Genomic DNA, 8,520 nt, shown 5'->3' on the forward strand with positions numbered 1-8,520 from the left:
AGGCACTGTATGAAAGAACATCTGTCCTTCTTTTCCCTGCTCATTGTCAGGCTCACTGTCCTATCTTTATGGTAAGTTCATTATTTTAATTCATTGCTGAACATGTTTGCTGTGCCTCCCTGATGAGGAATCTTGTTGTATCTTATTCCTGCACGTTTGTAATCACCTGGATCACTATCTCCTTTCTCATTTCCTTGCTGTATCACTGATTATCACCGGTCTAGTTACGTCCTGAGACAGAATCTTTAGAAGGCTGACAATATTCTTCCTGTCCTGTGCTCACTTAGGGTTTGAATAGTTGCAGCAATTCAGATCCACCCTCTGTACTTTTTAGTCACTAAAGACATGTATCCACATGCTCTTGCAGCCTGCCAGCTACACCATGCAAAACACACATATCAAGTTTAAAACACAGGGAGAGGCTCATCCAACAGGAGCCCCTGGTCAATTTAAAGAAGTTCACTGACTAACTGGTCTGGTAAAGTACAGTGTGGCTTTATGAAGCGAGTGATTCTCTAAATGACACTCTGAATTTGGACTTTCTGAACATGCTTTGCAATACAGACATTCTTCTGATACGTGATTCATTTTACTCATTTTAAAATTACGCCTTGAACAATGCAGAACATCAGAACAGCATTTCAAAATAACTTTTTCATCTGATTAATTTGCCTAGTACTACCAATTTGCTGATGCTGGTGGGCGGTACAGTGGCACAGTGGTTAGCACTGCTGCCTCACAGCACCAGGGACCCGGATTCAATTCTAGCCTCGGGTCACTGTCTGTTTGGAGTTTGCATATTCTCCCCATGTCTGCATGGGTTTCCTTTGGATGCCCTGGTTTCCTCCCATAGTCCAAAGATGTGCAGGTTAGGTTGATTGGCCATGCTAAATTGACCCTAGTGTCAGGGTATTAGCAGGGTAAATGTGTAAGGTTACAGGAATATGGCCTGGGTGGGACTGTGGTCAGTGCAGACTCGATGGGCTGAATGGCACTGTAGAGATTCTATGATTCTGAAATGTGGTGCAATTTGTAAAAGAAAATAACACATTTATGCAGATTTACTTCAACACTTTGCCATCTTACATATTTCTTCCTCCTTATTCTAGCATTGTACTCTCTTCTTTTTTTGGATTACAACTCCACAAACACTAGTCATCCTGCTGTCAAGGTGACCACTCTCCATGTGTAAACCTAGACAGCCAGCAGTCTGCTCCACTATGGGAAGTAATACATCACAACTGAGTCTAATTCTGTTCATATCATATGTGCATTCACAGTAAATTCCAGTAGTAAGCCACTAGATAGAGACGCAAAGCAGAAAACTTGACCTATTCAACCACCTTAACTTACCTACTCCTGGAATGATGATATTGGCTCTATCACTTCCACAACATACAAGCTTGAGCTGATAAGTGACATGCAACATTCACGCCATATAGGTGCTGGGCAATGACTATCTCCGACTGGAGAGAATCTTACGATCTCTCCTTCAAGTTCAACAGCATTAGCATCATTGCATGCCCCACCATCAACATCCTAGTGGATAACATTGACCAGAAATTTAACTCGAAAAGTCATACTTTTGGTTGAAGAGCAAATAAGAAGTTAGGAGTTCTGTGGCATATATCTCAACTTCTGACTCCAGCCGCCTGCCACTTTAGATTTTCACTCTTTTCGTCACTGGAGTTGGTGGAAACAGTGTGCAACATTTACAAGCTGCACCATAAAAACACTGCATGGCTTCTTTGAAGGTTTCTCTCAAACCTGCCACCTAGAAGGACAAGAACACCACCACCTGCAAGATTCCATCCAAGTCACAGGCCATCCTGAATCAGAACTATATCGCTGTTCTTTCAACATCATTGGGTCAAAATCCTGGAACACCCTCCCTAACAGGTATATCTACATGCATGCACTAACACACAGGCCAACACCTTCTCAAGGGCAATTAAGAATGGACAATAAATTCTGGCCATGCTAGGGATGTTCACATCCCATGAATGAATAATATTAAGTTCCAAAAGCATTCAAGTATGTCATCCAAAACAAGTTAAACAGAAGCCCCACATTATTAGTTTAACCTTACGATGTACATTATTCAGTTGAACCAGGTATATTTCACATGTTGCACACTCTGTCAAGCCTCATTGAACATTTGATGTCTAGCCAACAGTGTCTAACTTTGTCCTCATGCACTTAAATCTTGTTCTTAAACAGATGTTTATCCACTTCTTTGTAAAGGATTTAACTTGATTTAAGATTAACTGCTTTTTCCAGGAGTCTACTCTACATATCAATTACACTAGGGGTGGCTGTGACTAAGACAAATAACCTGCTTACAGCTGAATGAACTAACTACCTCCTCCAGCAATAATAAAGGAAGGATCATGTTGCCTTTATGCCCCCTTTTCTTCAAGGAAACCAATTGCAGATTGTTGACTTTTTCACTCCTTCCCCCCCTCAGAAGCCCCAGACTACCTGTAAACTTTCCTAAATTTATCCCAATCCAATTCCAATTCCAACCTGAAGTCTTTTTCATTGACATCACCAAATTTGTGACGTGCCTTTAGAATTAAAAAACCTCCCAAGACACTTGATGGGCATGTAAGAAAAGAATCAATGCAAAGGAACAGAAATCAGAGGGGTGACCAAAAGCTTATCAAAAACTTGTTGAAAGGTCTTCAGATGGGCTTTAAAGCAAGAGAGGGACATGGAGAGATCAAGGAGTTTAGAAAGGGAATTTTGGTGTAGAGTCTGGGAGCCGCATTTTAATAGTGGAGAGAGGTGAGTTCATTTCCAGGTCACGAACCCGTCTTGCTGAGAAGTAGAAACTTTCTGGCATTTTAATGGAGACGGGCTGGTGAGTCAGAGTTAGGTCTGCCAGCCAAGGGTGGGGGTTTGGCAGGAAGAAAGGAAGGTCACTGGGAATACAGGCCATGCTCAGATGTGTTTCAACAACCATTGTGGAGACTCTTGATTGGACAGTAATTTTTAAGGTAGGAACATGCAGACTTTTCACATTTTGGAGGGCAGATGGAGACATGGAAAAATGGATAGAGTAGGGAATATAAGAATATATGAATGTTTTTAGACTTATCCTCTCATAAGACAAATCCCTCAATGCCACTAAGACTCTTCACTGTGACTTACAAGTTGATATTTTCCACTCAAAATGCCACTAATCTTGTTCTTGTTACCATTGATCTGATCTTTGGACAGCTCTGAAGGCACCCCACATGAACTTGGAAAGAAAGTGAATGTTCTAATGATCTCCATAACTGGCTTCATTATTGTTTCAGGCAAGACCATAAGCCCTCCCCCAACCCTTGACCCCCACCTTCACTGCACTCTCTTCTTGCCTTCATGAGAACACCCTGGAGTGGAAATGGAGGTGGCAGACAGACCATTGACATCATTTTTCTCAGTCACCTGCCTGCATCTCAACCTGAATAGACCCATAAAAACTCTTCCCCAGAGAGTCTAAAAGCTCACAATGTTGGGATCACCGAGGTAAGGATGCAAAAATGAGTGGAATCACAGGATTGGACAATAAGTTATATGTAGAGGATCAAAATGATTTGTTTCAACACATAATCAACTACCATGAAATAGATCTCAGAACGTCATTACCCTGATATATTGACTGTACACTTTGCTGATTGCTACCCATATGTGACACTCACAAATTTTCTGTTTCACATTCAAATAGGCATAACTTTTGATTATTTTGTTTAAGTTAATCATCCATCCTTATATCCAATTTTCTCAACTTGTTCATCTCTCCCTGGATACTGCCAATTTCTCTGCTACCTTCCCCCATAAATTGTTTTGTATCTGTGATCATCATGGGGCAACATCCAAGGCCTCCAGAAATCGTAGGGCACAGCACAAAGTCAAGGAGATGCCATTGGGCAGGATGGTCCAATCAGTACAGGGACATTATCCTGTACTTTCAACTTTAGATCCAAAAATAGCAAGAACAAAGATACATTTCACATTTCTCAGTAGTCAGTGGGGCATTCCAGGGTAATGTCTAATTTATTTCATAATGCAGATAATTATTGATCATAATTTTGCATCCTGACATATTCCCTGATGTTCAGGGTCAGGTCATGGCAACAACTATACCTGACACAGAATGCTGCACTCCAATGATGTGCAATAGTGCAGGTCTAATTTGTGTCCACCATATTAAACTGTCCCAGAAAGAGCTACATGTTTCTGAAGCACAAAAATGTTACAAAGAGTTGACATATGTTTAGATATAATACTGTTCCGCATCTTTCTCAGAAGACTAAGGAAATTTGGCATGTCAGCTATGACTCAGCAACTTTTACAGATGCACCATAGAAAGCATTCTTTCTGGTTGTATCACAGTTTGATATGGCTCCTGCTCTGCCCAAGACCACAAGAAACTACAAAACGTCATGAATGTAGCCCAATCCATCACGCAAACCAGCCTCCCATCCATTGATTCTGTCTACACTTTCCGCTGCCTCGGCAAAGCAGCCAGCATAATTAAGGACCCCACACACCCTGGACATTCTGTCTTCCACCTTCTGTCTTCGGGAAAAAGATACAAAAGTTTGAGGTCACGTGCCAACTGACTCAAGAACAGCTTCTTCCCTGCTGCGGTCAGACTTTCGGATGGACTTACCTTGCATTAAGTTGATCTTTCTCTACACCCTAGCTATGACTATAACGCTACATTCTGCACTCTCTCATTTCCTTCTCTATGAATGGTGTGCTTTGTCTGTATACTTTTCACTTCATGCTAATACATGTGACAATAATAAATTAAACCAAATCAAATCAAATCACAATCTAAGACACAAAATACTTTGCAAGTATAGATAAATCCAGATATTTCCTTGCTATTAACAGTCATCAAGCCACTTATGAAAATGAATGCAAAGCTTGACAAGGGTAATCTGTTGGAATATCCATGTTAGATTTCAGGATTTCAAATCTGGCAGGGATTGGAATTAATTAAAATCAATCAATTTTGTGATCTTCTAGAAAGACATGAGCCACAATTTTTGAAATGATCCTGTTTTTCTTGAGCTATACCTATCTGCCTATCCCCATGATGCCAGTATGCACCAGTGTAAAACCCCAGCAGAAGGCATCAAAACCTCAATAGCTAGTTCACACCATGGTCCGAGCTGAGACTCAGTGTACTTCAATGCAAATTGAAGAGTTTTCAATAGGATTTGCAAGTGTGAAACACACACACAATGGGATGAGAGGTTTGAAATCTTGGGCTGCACTGGTATATTCTGTTTACACAGTAAAAAGTCTGACAACACCAGGTTTTAGTCCACATCATATTCTGTTTATCCTGGGCACTTGGAGCAAACAGTCAAACGATTGCTGAGGCCCAATGTAACTAAAAAAAACTATTTGACACCGTGAGATCTCAGCCCTGTTAAGTTTCACATTTTTGTTCTGGTTCAACCTGAGAAGACCGAACTTTGAGACATCCTTCTCTCCCCCTTTACCCCCTCCCCCCTTGCTTTTCTTCAATCTTCCCACACTAGGTTTCTCTCATCCACCATCTCAACAGGATTGCACGAAGCATCCATATGATCTCATTATACACCAATCTAAAACTTCAGCAGAAGGTGCCAAGACCTCAGCAGCTAGTTCACAATGTCAGGAAGTGCCTGCCTTTATCTCACCAAGTGAGGCCGCGCTTTGGCTTTCATTCGGCACAATTGCACAGCGATGAACAGTACTCACCAGATGGAAGATCAGAAAAACAAATGCACATCCTAAGGTTCCAATATGTTGCATCACCAACTACTTCTTCCTATTCTGTCTTACTTATTTCTGCCTATCACTATTTCTCATGGATGAAAAGAATTAACTCTTGTGAAATAAATTTGCAGCTTTCTTCAATAGATTACGTTTTTAAAAGTGGTAACTCGCTGTTTCCAATGGTCTTGTCTTGGCAGTATTGTATAGAAGCCTCTCTCCCAAAGACTCGACAAAGCTCATTAATTCCCTGCACTGGTTTCCAAATATCATACTTTTTCCTCCTCATATTTTAATAGGGCACATTTCTTTCCAAAAAATATGTTTGCTTAACCTCTTGCTACACAGGCAGCACAGTGGCATAGTGGTTAGCATTAATGTCTCACAGCGCCAGAGACCCGGGTTCAATTCTGGCTTTGGGTGACTGTCTGCGTGGAGTTTGTACATTCTCCCTGTGTCAGCCTGAGTTTCCTTCGGGTGATCCAAAGATGTGCAGGTTAGGTTGATTGGCCATGCTAAATTGCCCCTTAGTGTCAGGAGGTCTAGTAGGGTAAATATGTGGGGTTATGGAAATGGAGCCTGAGTGGGATTGTTGTTGGTGCAGGCTCGATGGGTCGAATAGCCTCCTTCTGCACTGTAGGGATTCTATATTTATCTAATAGTCAATGTGCAGTTCAGGTCAAAATGTAACTGTACCTGAAAATCATCTCCAATATCATTTTTATATGAGATATGATAGAAATGTCACTCAGCTATTAGGATTCTTCAAACGGTTGGCAACCCACAGAACATTCTTTTGTTTTGTGGGCTACTTTCATGCAGAAGTGCATTCTTATTTTAATTTTGGTTTGAGTTTTGTTTTAATTCAGGCAAAGGATTAAGAGCTTCTAGTAAAGAAAGCCATGGGTGAAATCAATAGAAAAGAGGTGGAGATAAATCGTCCTCTGCTAATGAATTCAAGTCAAACTTTAGCCTGAACAGATTTCAGGCTGAACCAAGTGAATGGTTTCACTCTTTCGTCGAAAAAGTATTCAGAACACTTGAAGATTAACTTTAGCTTCTAACTGCTCATGGGGGAAACTGGTGAGAGTGTGAGGTTTCAGTGCTCAGATAATCTCGTTGGAATTCATCTTTTATGCTTAACAACCCGGAATGGCACAGTGCAGGAACCGACAGGTCACACGGCAGCAAACTAACCTGTTCAGTGACTTGGGAAGGCAGGGGAAACGCTCAAATTAAATGAGATGATCTCTGGGTGGAATTAAAGGTTCGCCCAATCCCTCTCTATCTCTACTTATGCTACAAGCGTCTGTGGATCTGTTACCTGACTCGGAACACATGGGTGTTCCCCACTTTCCTCGGTGGACTGCTCTTCCGAACTTTAAATCCATTTTCCTTCAGCATACATATTTTAAAATTGCCTTTTCTAAAAAAAAAACTTCCCTTGCCATGAGGCAGATTGCATTGAGAATGTAAAAGAATATGCCTTATTTTTCTTTCACCCTGTTCAATAAACTGAAGGAACTAAAATTGAATCCCAAGTCACAACTTTGCAATGAATTACATACACTTTACTCGCTGCCTCATTCCATCTTGCATTCTCGCCTTAATGTCCATCATCAGAGCCTGTTTCCACATCTCACCTTTCCCAGCCCACTTCAGGATCCCCCCCCTCCCAGCTCCGGATCCGCATTTTAATTCAGACCTGAACCTTGAACATTGAAATTGTCAATTTTCTGGCAACTGACAACTTGTAACCTCTTACCTGGTTCAAAGCTCTTCCTGGTATGTAGCCGGGCGGCCTGAACTCTGCACTTTTCCCCACCTCTGTCCTGCTGCTTTGATGTCACTCGCCCCCTCAGCTCTGCACCTTGTCTTCAGCCTCACTGCCCGAATAATTCCTGTCCATCCGCCCGTGAGGGTTGCCTCGATCTCCGGGTATTCTGGAGCCTTAGCGCCGATCCCCCTGCACTGACAGTCATGGGAAAAGGGAGCTTGAAGATGCAAAACCTGGAACCTCCAGGAACTTCGTCAAAGCTGGAGGGGAGCCAATTCACACAGCCAATCCTTCAAGTTGTAGGGAGGATTAATCGCTGCAGGTACATCAACAATAACTTCAAATCAAATATAAGTTTGTTTATAAACCATAATTCATCCCCTCCCCTCCCCGCCCCCACCCCAGCAGCGACCTAGTTTTTAGTTTATTTATGTGTCACAACTAGGCTTACGTTAACACTGCAATGAAGTTACTGTGAAAACCCCCTAGTCGCCACACACTGGCGCCTGTTCAGGTACACTAAGGGAGAATTTAATATGGCCAACGCGCCTAACCAGGATTGTGGGAGGAAACCGGAGCATCCAGAGGAAACCCACACAGACACGGGGAGAATGTGCAGACTCCTCAAAGACGGTGACCCAAGCCGGGAATTGGACCCAGGTCCCTGGTGCTGTGAGGCAGCAGTGCTAACCACTGTGCCACCATGCCGCCCAATGGCCTGAATTTTATTAGCAATCTGAATAATAAAACTAATTGTTTCCTATTGCCTGACTTCATTTTAAATAAGTTACGATTCCAAATCTGACTACCATTAGTGGATACATTGATTGTCAAGAATGCAGTCAAGAATGGAGATCTGAAATAAAAACAGAAAGTGCTGGAAAATCTCAACAAGCCTCTGGCTGTTCCCAGGAATCTGACTCCTCTCTGGAACCGCCAGACCCGCTAACTTTTTCAAGCACTTCCTCTCTTTATTTGAGCCG

General features: G+C 42.1%; 1 protein-coding gene across 2 annotated transcripts in view; it reads right to left on the minus strand.

Annotated features, from left to right (window-relative positions):
• LOC145351736 (protocadherin Fat 1-like) overlaps window positions 1-7,819 on the minus strand; it is a 144,954-nt gene extending 137,135 nt beyond the window's left edge. Inside the window, exon 1 of one of the 2 annotated variants that reach the window (XM_080201329.1) lies at window positions 7,526-7,802. The gene's annotated coding sequence lies outside the window, so the exon portion shown is untranslated. Of the gene's footprint in view, window positions 1-7,525 lie in introns of both variants that reach the window. The other variant, XM_080201331.1, reaches the window with a different exon arrangement.
• Between the last annotated feature and the right edge of the window lie 701 nt (window positions 7,820-8,520).

The sequence above is a fragment of the Carcharhinus amblyrhynchos genome, chromosome 13 (genome assembly GCF_965287045.1).
Source record: "Carcharhinus amblyrhynchos chromosome 13, sCarAmb.v2.hapA, whole genome shotgun sequence".
NCBI classification, from domain to species: Eukaryota; Metazoa; Chordata; class Chondrichthyes; order Carcharhiniformes; family Carcharhinidae; genus Carcharhinus; species Carcharhinus amblyrhynchos.